This window comes from Sminthopsis crassicaudata, chromosome 2 (assembly GCF_048593235.1).
Source record: "Sminthopsis crassicaudata isolate SCR6 chromosome 2, ASM4859323v1, whole genome shotgun sequence".
In the NCBI taxonomy this organism is placed as follows: domain Eukaryota; kingdom Metazoa; phylum Chordata; class Mammalia; order Dasyuromorphia; family Dasyuridae; genus Sminthopsis; species Sminthopsis crassicaudata.
This window is the reverse complement of record NC_133618.1, coordinates 661,408,234-661,422,413: the sequence shown is the minus strand read 5'-3', so window position 1 is coordinate 661,422,413 and position 14,180 is coordinate 661,408,234. Positions and strand designations below refer to the sequence as shown.

The 14,180-nt window shown below is 41.4% G+C and overlaps 1 protein-coding gene across 1 annotated transcript in view; it reads left to right on the top strand.

Moving 5' to 3' along the window:
* Positions 1–14,180, top strand: part of CCDC33 (coiled-coil domain containing 33) — a 195,407-nt gene that overhangs the window by 38,185 nt on the left and 143,042 nt on the right.

The following is a 14,180-nucleotide window of genomic DNA, read 5'->3' as shown; positions in this document are numbered from 1 at the left end:
ATAGACCAAATCCTGTCCCTGGTCATAACCTGGCCCATTCCCCAGGCCATATACTGAGCCCTGACAATAGACTAAACCTTATGTGTAGCCATTGTATGACCCCTAAATCACTCACAAACTTATCCCTAACTCTTTTTTCCACACTGAAAACCTGAGTTAAAAATCCTTTTCTTCACCTTTTGCCACTATCTCACTTCTGTTTTACATAAGAGGTAGTCCTTCTCCACACTGAGGCAAACCTCTCTATTTGCACAAGTGATCCTCTTCCAACCCCTTCTCTTCTCCTCCAATTCTTTCTCTTACCTTCTATTTCTCCTTGATTACTGGCTGCTTCCCTGCTGCCTGTCACATCTCTCCCATCCTCCAAAAAGCTTTGTTTGATCCATCCATCCCCTTGCCATCTCTCTTCCCTTTTGTAGTCAAACTCCTTGAGAAAGCCATCTACAATTATTTCTCTCACCATAACTCTCTACAATCCAAGTTCCAACTTTATCTTTCAATGGAAACTACTCTCTACAAAGCTATTTATGATTTCTTACTTGCTAAATTGACAACTTTTAATCAGTCTTCATCCTTTTTGATGTGACTGCAATCTTTGTTCCTTTTTATCATCCTCTTCTTGATATACACATAATAACTATGAGTATCCAACAAGTCTCTATTCTGGGCTTTCTCTTTTTCACTTAGTGATCTCATCCATTGTCATAGATTCAATTTTAATCTCTATACTAATGAGTCAAGTCAACTTACCTACCTAGGTCTGATCTCTGGTGCCACATCTCCAACTGCTTATTGGACATCTCAAACTGGATGTCTCACAAACAAATTAATTTGACATACGAAAACTGAACACTGTCTTTCCCAAAAAATCCTCTCCCTTTCTTAACTTCCCCATTTTTGTTGAGATTACCACCATCCTTCCAGTCACCCAGGCTAACAACCCTCTTCACTCTCTCATTCCCCCATATTAAATTGGCAATTTCCAATATCTTTTGTATATGTTTTCTTCTTTCTTCTGATAATACCACCACCTTGTACAGGCCCTTACCATCTAACTCTTGGACTATTACAACAGCTTATTAGTTGGTCTTCCTACCACAGTTTCCCCCCATTAGTTGTTAGTCTTTATGTCTGACTTTGTGACCCCTTTGTGGGTTTTCCTGACAAAGGTATCGAGGCAGTTTTCTTGGCAAAGATATCAAGGCAGTTTGCCATTTTTTCTTACGAATGAGGAAACTGATGCAGACACAGTTAAGTGACTTGCCAAGGGTAATAAGGGTAATAAGCAGCTGAGGCCAAATTTGAATTCAGGTCTTCCTGTTTCAAGGTCTGATGCTCTATATACTGTACAATCTAATTAACTAAATATTAAGAAATGTTTGTTGACCAATTTCAGACTACCTATGTGACCTCAGAAAAATCATTTAATCTCTCTTACTCTGTTTCCTCCTCCAAATAATAATAATAATAATAATAATAATAACATAGCCTTTCAGGATCATTGTGATAATTAGATAACAATATATAAATTGCTTTGTAAACCTTAAAACAACATAAATATCAGCTATCATTATTGTTAAAGGGGGAATGTTGGAAAGAGTATAGCTGCTTCAATATAATTCATCTGTACTGTTAGAGATGTGGTTCCAAGCCCCTTTCCTGCTCTTGAAGGAAGACTCATTCTGAGGTACATAGCACTGACTGTGGTCACTGAACAGAGGCTCTTAGAATGGCACAATGAAAAAAACATTGGCTCTGGAGCCAGAGAACCTGGGTTCAAATTTTCTTCTTGATATTTTTGTGATCTTGGGCACTTAAGTTATTTAATCTAACTTGGTCTTGATTTCCCTCTCTATAAAACGAGGGTGGCTGGCCTAGAGTCCTCAGAGGCCCCTTCAAGCTCTACAGCTGAGATTGTAGAATTGCAGCAGACATCATCAATGATCTCAATCATGTCACAAATGGATGACAGTTGTAAGTGATTGATACTCAAGAGTGAGGGTTGGAGATAGGGTATAGCATCACAACTTACTTTACTCCAACTCAAAAATGTCCATTTCCTTCTACTAGAATCATTCAATTCATCATACTACCACATCCCAAAATGATGCTGAAGAACAATCTGATCAATATGGGGATGTAGAATACTGGATTAGGCCCCAGTCAAACCATCCTTCTTTGGGCCTCAGTTTCCTCATTTGTAAAATGAAGAAATGCCCTGAAATAATTACTAAGGCTCTTCTCTGTCCTAATACTCTTTGTTCTAAGGTGCTGTTCCAGCTCTAACATCCTAAAGCAGGACCAGGGTTTCAAGCTTGCCTCCAGCTCAAACAGTTTATGAATCTGTGATTTCCTTTCTTGAAAGAAACACCCACCCTCTTCCCAGATGCACTGGGAGACAATGAGGTCTGCATTCCTGGATTCTCAGAAAAGAACCAGATGGCTCTCCAGAGAAACCGGCCCAATCCAGACCATCTGGAATTCTTTCCCTCTCTGTCTCATTGGCTCCGGGCCTCCTGGACATGAGGGGGAAGAATAGGAAGAGGAGGTAGGGGAGAGCAAGCAGTCAATTTGACTAGGCAAACATCCCATCACATCCCCAGGGTCCCCAGCTTGGGTAGTTGTTACATTCACTCCAAGCCAGAACTGCCGCTCTTTGGTCCAGCCATCCATAGAGGCCTGAAGTCAATTAACATTGGTCTCCTTTTCTCTTGATTCCATTGAATTTTTATTTGGTGAGAACTTAGAAAAATGCTTTGGAGGCCAGTGGAAGGCAGTAAACACAGCCTGAACAGAGGGAAGGAAAAGCCAGCAGAAAAACATAAAGTAGGGAAAGTTTAATATCAACAGTTGCCATCTTTCCTCCAATGGTAGTCAGAGAAGCCAGATTGGCAAAAGGCTGTAGGCCATATTGTCTAAGACTGGTTGAAGAAACTGAGGAAGTTTAGCCAGGGAGAAGACTCAGGAAGACACAACAGATGTCACCTGGACGACAGATTAAACTCATTCTGTTTAGCCCCAGAATGAAGCAGTGGGCTAAACTTTAGGATTGAAATAATGAAAAACTTCCTGTTTCACTGAGTCAGTGTTGGATTGTAATAAAAAAGACTATGATTCAAATCCTGACTTGTTGCTTTCTATTTTTGTGACCTCAAGCAACTCCATTTTGTCTTAAGCCTCAGTTTCCTCATCTGTAAAAATGGAAGATTTCTACCAGAACACCTCAAAGTTTCTTCTTATCAGTGATTCTGTGATCTCACTGAGTCTCAGTTTCCTCATCTGTAAAGAAAGGGTGCTATATTAGAAAATCACGAGGGTTCCTCTAAATCCAGTTCTAAATCTATGGTTCTATTCAAAATTGGGATGGGCTGTCTCATGAGGTAGTGAGTTCTCCATCACTTGAAGTCTTTAAGAAAAGACTTGATGAGGGGAGGGAGAGAAGGAAAGGTAGGGAGAGAGAAATTGGAATGCAAGATTTTGCAAGGTGAATGTTGGAAACTGTCTTTACATATATTTTGAAAATAAAAAAAAACTATTATTTTTAAAAATTCTAGATGACCCCAGTCAGGTACATTATAGAAAACGTTCTTGTTGGTCTCTAAGGTCCCATCTAGTTCTAAGACTAAAACATATTTGTGAGCTTCTGATTTAAAGATACTGTCTGCATTGATGCTACATCTGCTTTTCCCCCCAGTCCCTAAAGCAATGGCTATTTTCACATCCCCTCATTATAGTAAGCCTGAAATAAAAAAATCATTCCAGCTTTCCTTTCTGGAATCAGCTCAAATGTCTTGTCCTGTTCTCATTCTGCTCCCCATCTTTGTCAACAGCTTAGAGGGACTCAGAAACAGTCTGCTTCTCCAATATGCAGGTGAAGAGAGCAGGAAGGGATAGTTAATAAATCCCCCATTATTTCACACTGGAGTGGTTGTCATTCCATCTACTAACACTGATTGCAACCCCATGCCTTAGGGAGACCATTTCCATGAGTGACTGTGGCTGAAAAAAATCCATGCCCTTGTGGCCAAGTCTCAGGAATGATCCTTCCACACTTAATGAGGTTGTTCTTCATAATTCAAGCTCTCTGTCTCTCTCATCCCATCTGAAAATCTTCCCAACTCCCTTGGAGGCTCCAAATCTTGCTTTCTGTTGACACGATATCTGACATCATATAGCATAGCCCCAAAGTTTTAGTGATGTTTTAAGCTCATAAGACTTTGGGGATACTCTATAATGCTTTAGAGTTTGGAAAACCTCCTTTTTCATTGGATCCTCATAATAATCCTTAGAGAGAGGTGGTGTTTTTCACTCGTTTCAATTGTATCTGACTTTTTGTAACCCCATGTGAGGTTTTCTCAGCAAGGATATTAGAGTTCTTTGATATTTCCTTCTCCTGATTATTTTAAAGAGGAGGAAATTAAGACAACTAGGGTTAAGTGACTTGCTCAGAGTCATACAACTAGTACGTCAGAGGCCAGATTTGAACTCGGAAGTTAAAGTACTGTGTCCATTGCACCATCTAGCTGTGAGGTAAATATTACAGTATTATTAAGACCTATTTTAGAAATGAAAAAAAAAATGAGACCCATTAGTAGCTATCTCAAGGTCAAACAGCTACTTAATGGTATTGTTCAGATTCAAACCCAGATGTCCCCACATTCAGTTCAGAGCTTTTTATTATATTCCATGTCTTCTCCTACCTCACTGGGTCATTGTGAGGGAAGTGCTATGGGATAAGGCACTCTAGGCTAGAGGACTGGAATGGACACTGAAAAGGCTTCCCGGTGAAAGGATGTGGATTAAAATCTTAACTCTGATGCAATCTGTGTGACCATCGAAAATGGCTCACTTTGGCATCTAGGTGGCAAAGTGGCTAGAGCACCAGCCCTGAAGTCAGGAGGACCTGAGTTCAAATCTGACCTCAGACACTTAACACTTCCTAGCTGTGTGACCCTGGGCAAGTCACTTAACCCCAATTGCCTCAGCAAAAAAAAAAAAAAATAGAGAGAAAGATAGAAAGAGAGAGAGAGAGAGAGAGAGAGAGAGAGAGAGAGAGAGAGAGAGAGAAAGAGAGAGAGAGAGAGAGAAAGAGAGAGAGAGAAAGAGAGAGTGAAAGAGAGAGAAAGAGAGAGTGAAAGAGAGAAAGAAAGAGAGAAAGAAAGAGAGAAAGAAAGAGAGAAAGAAAGAAAGAAAGAAAGAAAGAAAGAAAGAAAGAAAGAAAGAAAGAAAGAAAGAAAGAAAGAAAGAAAGAAAGAAAGAAAGAAAGAAAGAAAGAAAGAAAGAAAGAAAGAAAGAAAGAAAGAAAGAAAGAAAGAGGAAGGAAGGAAGGAAGGAAAGAAAGAAGGAAAAGAAAAGAAAAAGCTCCCTTCTCTGGGTCTGGAAAATGAGGACAATGATCCTTGCACTACGAGTAGCTATAGGAAACACTTGGTACTACTAGGGACTGTGCTAAGTGCTTTACAATGATTACTTCACCTGACCCTCACCACAACTCTGGGCTGCAGGTGTTATTAGCCCCATATTACAGCTGAGAAAACTGAGGCACAGTAATTTTCCAAGAGTTAAATAACTAATTATGTGATGTGACATTTGAACCCAGGTCTTCCTAGTCCTAAATCTGCCATTTCTATCCACTGTATCAGCAAGCTGTCCCAGAGTGAAAGTGTTTGGTAAACCCAGGAGAACACGACCATTTTCCCAAGCCCCCAAGCCCAGAAGCCGCTTTCCCGGCCCCCAGTTCTGGCCCCGAGTCCCCAGTTCCCCGCCCCTCGGCCTAAGCAGCGGTTCTAGCTCACTTAGAGACCTTCCTCTGCTATCTCTAGTGGCTCTCCTGGGCTCCTCCTCAGGCTCTTCTCCGTGAAGAATGAGTGCTAATTAATGTTATCACTCCTGGTCATTCTGGCCTTAGAAAGCACCTCCCGGGGAGGGGGGCAGGGAGATTTGCTGCAGGGACAAAGAAACCCGGCTTCAGACGGAAACCCCGCGGGGTCGCAGAGTGCCCGTTATCCGGGCCGAGGTCCTAGGCTGAAGGAGGGGGTGGGGGGAGCCGGGATGAGAGCGGGATGGGCCCGGGGAGGAGCTGCGCCCCTCGGCTTAGCCCCGCCCACTTCTGCCCCGCTGTTCTCCGCAGCTGGAACGTGGGCTGGTTTTGAGGGGAGGGGAGAGGAGAGGGGGAGGCTGAGCTGGGGAAAGAACGTGCCCCGGGAGCATCGCGAAAGAGTGGGGGCTGAGACATTTCCAGCCCTAGAAGCCAATCTTTGCATCTTACACCTGAGAAAATGGGTCCGAGGGAAGGTAAACTCATTTGCCCAAAGTCACACAGGTGGAAATACTAATCATCCTCCTCCTCCTCATCCTCATAGCAAGTGTTTGCGCAGCACTTTAAGATTTCCAAAGGGCTTTACAAATACGACCTCTGCTTCTGACAGCTCTGGGGTTACTGTTACCCCCATTTTATGTGTTAAATGAGACACAGCCGGTGTCTGAATCTGAATTTGAATTCAGGCCTTCCTCCCCCACCGTCAGATAAAAAGTATTAAAGGGAAGAATCTGTACCCAAGCCCCCTGAGTCCAAAGCCAGGGGAGCCCTTGGTAATGATAATACTACAAATAACTCACGTTTCTATAGCAGTTTAAGACACTAAAGTGCTTTCCTCACAACCACTGCGAGAGGTGGGTAAGCTTGTGTTGTTCTATCCATTTTATAGACTAGGGAACAAAAAATGAGATGTGAATTGTTCCAGGTCACACAGCCAAGAAGGGTCCCAAATCCCATACTCTTTTTGTGCGCCGGAAACCCAGCCCGAGCAGCCGGGGGGCTTTCTGCACTTGCAGTCCTCCGCTCTGTTCATCAGCCCACACCAAGAGCAACCTGAAGGCATTCACTCCCATTTCTATAGTGAGTCAGACTCTGGGATGAGTCTTTTGCTCAAAACACTTTAAAAATATATTGAATGTAAGTAGTCCCATTAACGGATGAATAGAGGAGGGGCAATTTGGTGACATCTAACTGCTGGTGTCCTGTGTGGCTTTGAACAAGCTATAGTTGCCTCCTGAGCGTCTGTAAAATGGCAGAGATGTGTTAAATTCTCTTTAAGGCTCCTTTCAGCTCCAAAAAAGCTATCATGTGATGAATTGATGAAAGTGTAAGAGGGCCCCGCATAAGATAACTTCACTATTTAAAAAAAAAAAAATTCTAGCCTAGAAATTAGAAAAGCATATATTAGGCATGACTTGCTTTATACAAAGTGATTCTTTTTTTTAAATTTTCAGTTCCAAATTCTTTCTCTCCTCCATCCCTCTGCCCAGCCCATTGAAAAGATAAGAAAAATAGGACTTATTACAAAAACATAAAGTCACACAAGACAAATTTCCACATTAGCTCTGTTTTCTCCCTAATAACAAGAAAGGAAGGGAGGGAGGAATCAAGGGGGGAGGGAGGGAGGAAGGAAGGGAAGGAGGAAAGGAGGGAAGGAGAGAAGGGAAGAAGGGAGAGAGGGAGGGAAGAAGGGAGAAAGAGAAAAGAAAGGAAGGAAGGAAGGAAGGAAGGAAGGAAGGAAGGAAGGAAGGAAGAAGAGGAAGGAAGGGAAGGAGGAAAGGAGGGAAGGAGGGAAGGGAAGAAGGGAGAGAGGGAGGGAAGAAGGGAGAAAGAGAAAAGAAAAGAAAGGAAGGAAGGAAGGAAGGAAGGAAGGAAGGAAGGAAGGAAGGAAGGAAGAAGAGGGAGGGAGGGAGGGAGGAAAGAAGGAAGGAAGGAAAGAAGGGAGGAAGGAAGGAAGGAAAGAAGGAAGGAAGGAAGGAAGGAAAGAAGGAAGGAAGGAAGGAAGGAAGGAAGGAAGGAAGGAAGGAAGGAAGGAAGGAAGGAAGGAAGGAAGGAAGGAAGGAAGGAAGGAAGGAAGGAAGGAAAGAAGGAAGGAAGAGTAGAAAATATGCTTCAGTTTACACTCTTTCCATTCTGTTTGGAGGTGAATAGCATGTTTCAACATAAGACTTTAGAACTGTAAGTTGGTTACTAAGTTCAGAGTTATTAAGTCATTCAGAACTTTTTATCTTTACAATACTGCTGTTACTTTATAAATTGTTCTGGTTCTGCTCACTTCTCTTTGCATCACTTCATGTAAGTCTTCCCAAGTTTTTTTCTGAAACCATTCTGTTCATCATTTATTAAAGCACAATAATATTCCCTTCTAATCATATATTACTTGTTCAAATATTCTCCTATTAATGAGCATCTCCTCAATTTCCAATTTTGCCACCACAAAAAGAGCTGTGATAAACATTTTTGTACATATGAGTCTTTTCCCTTTTTCTCCATCTTTGATATCTTTGAGGTATAGACCTACTAGCACTATTACTGGGTCAAATGACATATAGAGATTAGTAAGTTTGGAGAAATACTTCCAAATCATACAAGAAGGTTCTTCACTTTACAAAAGAATTACCTGCAGAATCCTATGGGCTCCTTTAAATTGACATTCAGGCTAAAAATTCATGACTTGTGATTCCAAATTCAGCATCTTGTACCACATTACCTTCCTCAAATCAGTATCACAGTAATCAGGTCTGCTATGCAGAAACTTACCAGGTGTGTAACCCTAGGTAAAATTAATTATAATAGTAGTAGTAGTTGTTGTTGTCATAGTAATAGCAACAGTACTAACAGTAATAGTAGTAATAGTGGTGGTGATAATAATAATAGTAGTAGTAGTGATAGTAGTAGTAATGTAGTAGTAGTAGTAGTGATAGTGGTAGTGGTAGTAATGTAGTAATAGTAATAATCGTAGTGGTGGTAGTAGTGATATTGTTGTAATAGTAGTAGTAGTGGTAGTGGTGGTGGGGTGGTAGTGGTAGTAATGTACTACTAGTAGTAATAATAGTAATGGTATAGTAGTAGTGGTGGTGGTAGTGGCGGTGGTGGTGGTAGTAGTTGTACTGTTGAAGTAATAGTAGTAGTATTAGTAGTGATAGTGGTCATGGTGATGGTAGTAATAGCAGTAGTAGTAGTAATGGTGATGGTGGTTGTAGTAGTACTAGTAATAGCAATTAATGTCTATAATGCCCACTCTGTGCTAGTCACTGTGCTAAGAACTTACTAGTTGTGTCATTTGGTCCCCACTAGCTTTGTCAGTAATAGTGCTATTACTATCCTCATTTTACAGATAAGAAAACTGAGGCAAAGTTTAAAGACCCAGGGCCATATAGTTAAGTGTCTGGATTCAGATCTGAACTCGGCTCTTCCTGATTCAAGGCTCAGAACTCTAGCCACTGTGTAATTTAGCTGCCTCAAGCAAGTCATTTAACATATATCTGACTCAGTTTCCTCATTTGTAAATTGGAAATAATAATAATACCTCCTCGGACAATTGGAAGAATAAAATACGTTAATATTTGTGAAGGGCTTTGCAAAGTTCAAAGTGCAATACAAATTGAATTATTATGATCAGTATATTATGAGATCAGAAAACATTAAAGAGGCTTGGTACAGAATCTGAACATTGAAACATCTAGCAGTCTCTAGCTACCGAAAAGTCCAACCAGAATGGAGAGGGGACATTGCTGAGGAGTTAATCAGCATCAGTGGGGAGCGGGGGTTGATTTTACCCAGTCCTGTCCCTGAGCACTTGTCCCTTAATGCCAGGCACACCTGTAGCTTTGTTTACCCAAGGGGTATTAGTGGTTGTTCATCATGAGTCTAATTAATGAATGAAACCCTGCAAGTTCTGGCTGAGAAATGAAATGATAACAGCCCTTGGCAGCACTGAAATAACAGCTCTTTTCTTGTTTCAAGTGACTTCCTCCCAAGAGCTCAAAGGATGTAACAGATAATCATCTTTCTAGCCCCCTTTGAGGAGGCAGTGGTCTTGCTTTAGGGTTGTTTGTTATTGGGTAATAGGGTAACAGGAAGGCAAGGCTGGAGAGAGAGAGAAAAGAATATATCATATTTCCACTGTTCCTGAGATTTTAAAAAGTACTTACATCAAAGCTATATGGGACTATTTTTTTCTTCCATTTTACAGATAAGGAAACTGAGACTTTGAGACTTTGAGGCAATATTTGAACCCAGGTTTCCAGACTCAAACAGGTTTACACTCCAACACTCTACCAAATTCTTCTCCATTTTAAGGGGCAGGAGTTCTGGTTTTTTCATCCTTGATTATTGAGAGATGATGTCCAGATTCTGAGACTCTGGCATTGGGGTGGACCTCTGGTTGATTGTGGAGGCTGGGGGCCTTGTGAACTCCCCATTGCTGCCCATTCTCCATCAACATTAGGATCTGTAGCACGTCTTGCCTAGAATTCCCCATGGAGCTCATTATCAGAGCTTTGGAGGCTCCAATCTTGGCAGAAGGATGCAGACATCGGGCTAATATTTAGTCCTATCTACCCAGGTCTCTACTGGAGAGATCAGTTTCAGCCTTGACCTTGTTTTTCTCAGAGTTGTTCAAGTGAGGGGATGAAGTTATTTTATAGGAAACCGCTAATATGTGGGGTGCATTCTCTAGGTAGGCAAGGTATGGACCAACTAGTGACAGCTTTTCTTACTCCTTTCACACATTCTTTTCTCTTTCTTTCTTCTTTTCTCTTTTTTTCTGTTTTTTTCTTTTCTCCTTTCTTCCTCATTTCTTCCCCAGTGCATACTCCTCCTCTCTTTCTCTCTTCTCTTTCCTCCCCTCTTCCCTTTTTCTTCTCTCTCCTTCCTTCTCCCCTCATGCCCACCATTCTCCTCTTCTCCCATCTTCTCCCCTCCCCTCCTCTCTCCTCAGCTCCCAGAGATTCAGTAGGCAGATGCTTGGAGTGTAAGGGTTATTTTTGTCCAGCAATAACTGCCATAACTGTCCCCCTTCACACATTCATTTATACACTCCTTTATTTAACACATTCTGAACTGAGCCCCTGTCTCCCATCCAAGCCAGTGCCAAGCTCTGAGGAGGAAAGAAAAAATGAAAAAAAAGTTAAGGATCCCCTCTCTACCCCGCCTCCATACCCTCAGATTACCCTCTTCTCTCCCTTCAGCCAAGTCTTACCAATTTGTTAAGATCCAATTGGAGTCCACCTCCTCAGGGAAACCTCTACTCTCTGTATTCCTTCAGGTAAAACCAGATGGGTAATGACTAGAACACCAATCTCAATGGTCTCTAAAGTCCCTTCTAACTCGAAATCTATGATTCTACAACCCTATGAACTCTCTCTCTTTAAGGTAGCTAGATAGAACAATAACTAGAGCTCTGGGCTTGGAACCAGGAAAAACTGAGTAGAAATCCAGCCTCAGACACTTACTGGCCATGTGATCTGGAACAAATCACTTAATCTCTATCTCAATTTACATCTGTAAAATGGGGATAATAATAGTGCCTATGTCTCTGGGGTCTTGTTAGAGTCAATGAGATAATGTTTGCAAAGCATCTGGCATATAGTAGGTGTTTAATAAAGGATTGTTTCCTTCTTTCCTCCTCTGGTCTCTTACAGAGAGAGTCTGATCTCCATAGTCTAGCTATTGATGAAATATTTTCCCCTTGGATGTCAGTGATTTCAACATGTTAAGAAAATTCACTAGTGTAGATCAACAATTAGAATTTGACTTCCTGTTGTACCCTGGATAGTTTCCTGTGAATACTGAGTGGTTCAGCAATCTCCCCAGAGTCCCAGATGGTCCTGACTCCAAAGATGACCAAGCCATGACATCATCAAAATACTATTAGATCCTGATTCATGATGTTCTCTCATCGAATTGTTTCCTATTTGACAGATACCCTGGTATAAAAGCTCTGGACCTGGAGTCAGATTTTCTAGGGTTCAAATCTCACCTCCTGGACTTGCTGGCTCTGAGGCCATTCAATTAACTTTACCTGTAAAATAATCTTCTTTCCACATTGGGTTGTTACGAGAGAAGAGATTGGTACATCGTAATGTGTTAGATAAATGATAGCCATTTGATAGATAACCATTTGTGTGTCTATATTGTGTCTTTCTAACCCAACTGAAGCATTTATAGCCTTTGAAATGACATCCGGCAACTTAAATCTCCAACCTCTCTCCTATCATCTGAAACTTCACCATTAGAGGCTCATTCTTCTAAGTCTTGAAGAATTTGTAGGCTTCCAAATTTCCAAGAGAATCTAAATATTTCTAAGAGGAGTAAGTTTATTAGTGGGGATGGTGGAAATTATTTTTAGATGCTTTCCAACTCTGAGCTGACCACTGGACCCTTCAGACAAGGGACACATTAAGGATATTTGGATCAGAGATGTAGACGTGAGAGGGATCTCTAAAATCATCTAGTTAAGGTTATGAAAACATGTCTAGAGGGGTTAAGGATTCACCTGAATAACACAGGAAGTAAGTGAACAAATCAGTATTTGAACTCATAATCTTTGATGACAATTTCTGCTCCTCTTTCTAGGAAGGGAAAGCAGGACACTAAAGGTAGATTTCCTCGGTAGGGCATCCAGGTCCCAGGAGCAACTGCACCTTAATCCCTCCCTGGCTCATGAGTGCCAAAGGAAAATAGGGGTTATCAGATTGAGATTAATTTCTAGATGTTTCCTCAAATCATCAAGGAAGTGACAAATTAGTCCAAGAATAAAGAAGGAAATCATTAGGAAGAAACAGATGGGAAGGGGATATACACTTCTGCTCAGGAGAAATATGAGGTGTTTCTCCGCCCCAGCATCTTCCTCTACTACAATCATTTGAGCTAGATAGTACACATATTATCAATGTTCATTTTACAATTGAAACTGAGGCTCTGGGATGTTGCTTAAATCACAGGAATCTGGAACCAATCCCTGGACTTTTGGCACTAGGTCATAAAGTCACCAAACTAGCCTCAGAGGATCTATAATCCATTCTCCATTTTTACAGATATCAAAAGTATGGGTACTTAATTTAGACCCACAGAGGAAGCTGGCTACTTGGCTAGACAAACCTAGAACCTTTGGTGTGCACATTAGCTAATAATTGACTTAAGTCTGTCTCTCATCCTGTAGAACAGATGTCAACCTTGTCACCTACTCTGTCAGAAAGCCCAGGAAGCATCAGAGATGAGATTTGAACTTAGGTTCCCTGACTTGAGAGCCAGTGCTGCATTGTCCCCCTCCCCAGCTCCTTGAGTGTCAAGGCTCTAAGGGACCTCAAAAGCCTTCCACTACAAGTCTATGTACAACATTAAGAAATGAGTCATCTGAGCTCTACCGGCCACTCTTCTTCCTAGGTCCCCTTGTGCTGCATCACAGGGCTTCATGCCTGGGGAATAGCCATGGGATCCAGAGGCCCAGACTGGAAATACGTGGGGCCATCGCTGTGATCACATGTTTTTCAAACCCACAAAAATGTGCTTCCACAGGGATGAGAAGTTTTTTCCATAGCTCCCGGACTAAGACAGTCTTGTAAATTATGAGTCAAGAGAATTGATGGCCAGTTGGCTCCGTTCTACGTCTGGGATCCTGCATCCTGCATCTCACTATACGAGTTACATCATGGCCCCTGGATGGGGGAAGAGAGAGGGGAGACTGCGAGGAACACTGTTCCCTGTCCTTGCACTAACTGGTCCCAGGTGTAGAATGCCCTTCCTTCTCCTCACCCCTCCCTCACCACCTTCTGAGCTCCCTAGTTTCTTGTAAGAATAGAGCAAGCATCATTTTCTGTAGCAGCATCTTATGCATTGCCCCTTCCCCATTCCTGCTAGACCTCTCCTTTCCAAGCGTACTTTACATTTATTTTGAAAGAGAGATGAATTATATAGAGTATATTAGATGTCACATAATGGCTACTTGTATTATTACATCTGTACATATTTATTATATATTGAATATAATATACACACACATATAAAAAATATATATAATATTATATAATATATAATATGTAATATTATATATATAATATATATATAATATATTTTTATTATAGATAATATGCTGTTGTTCATCTCTGACTCTTCATGATTCCATTTAGGATTTTCTTGGCAAAGACACTGGAGTGTTGGTCATTTCCTCCTCCAGTTCATGTTACAGTCAAGGAAATTGAGGCACACAGGGTTAAGTGACTCGTCCAGAGCCACACAGCTAGTAACTCTCTGAGACTGTATTTGAACTCATAAAGATGAACCTTCCTGACTCCAGACTCCAAAATCTGTGCACTCCCCTAGCTATTCCCTATATATAATATGTTGAATGTAGTAATAT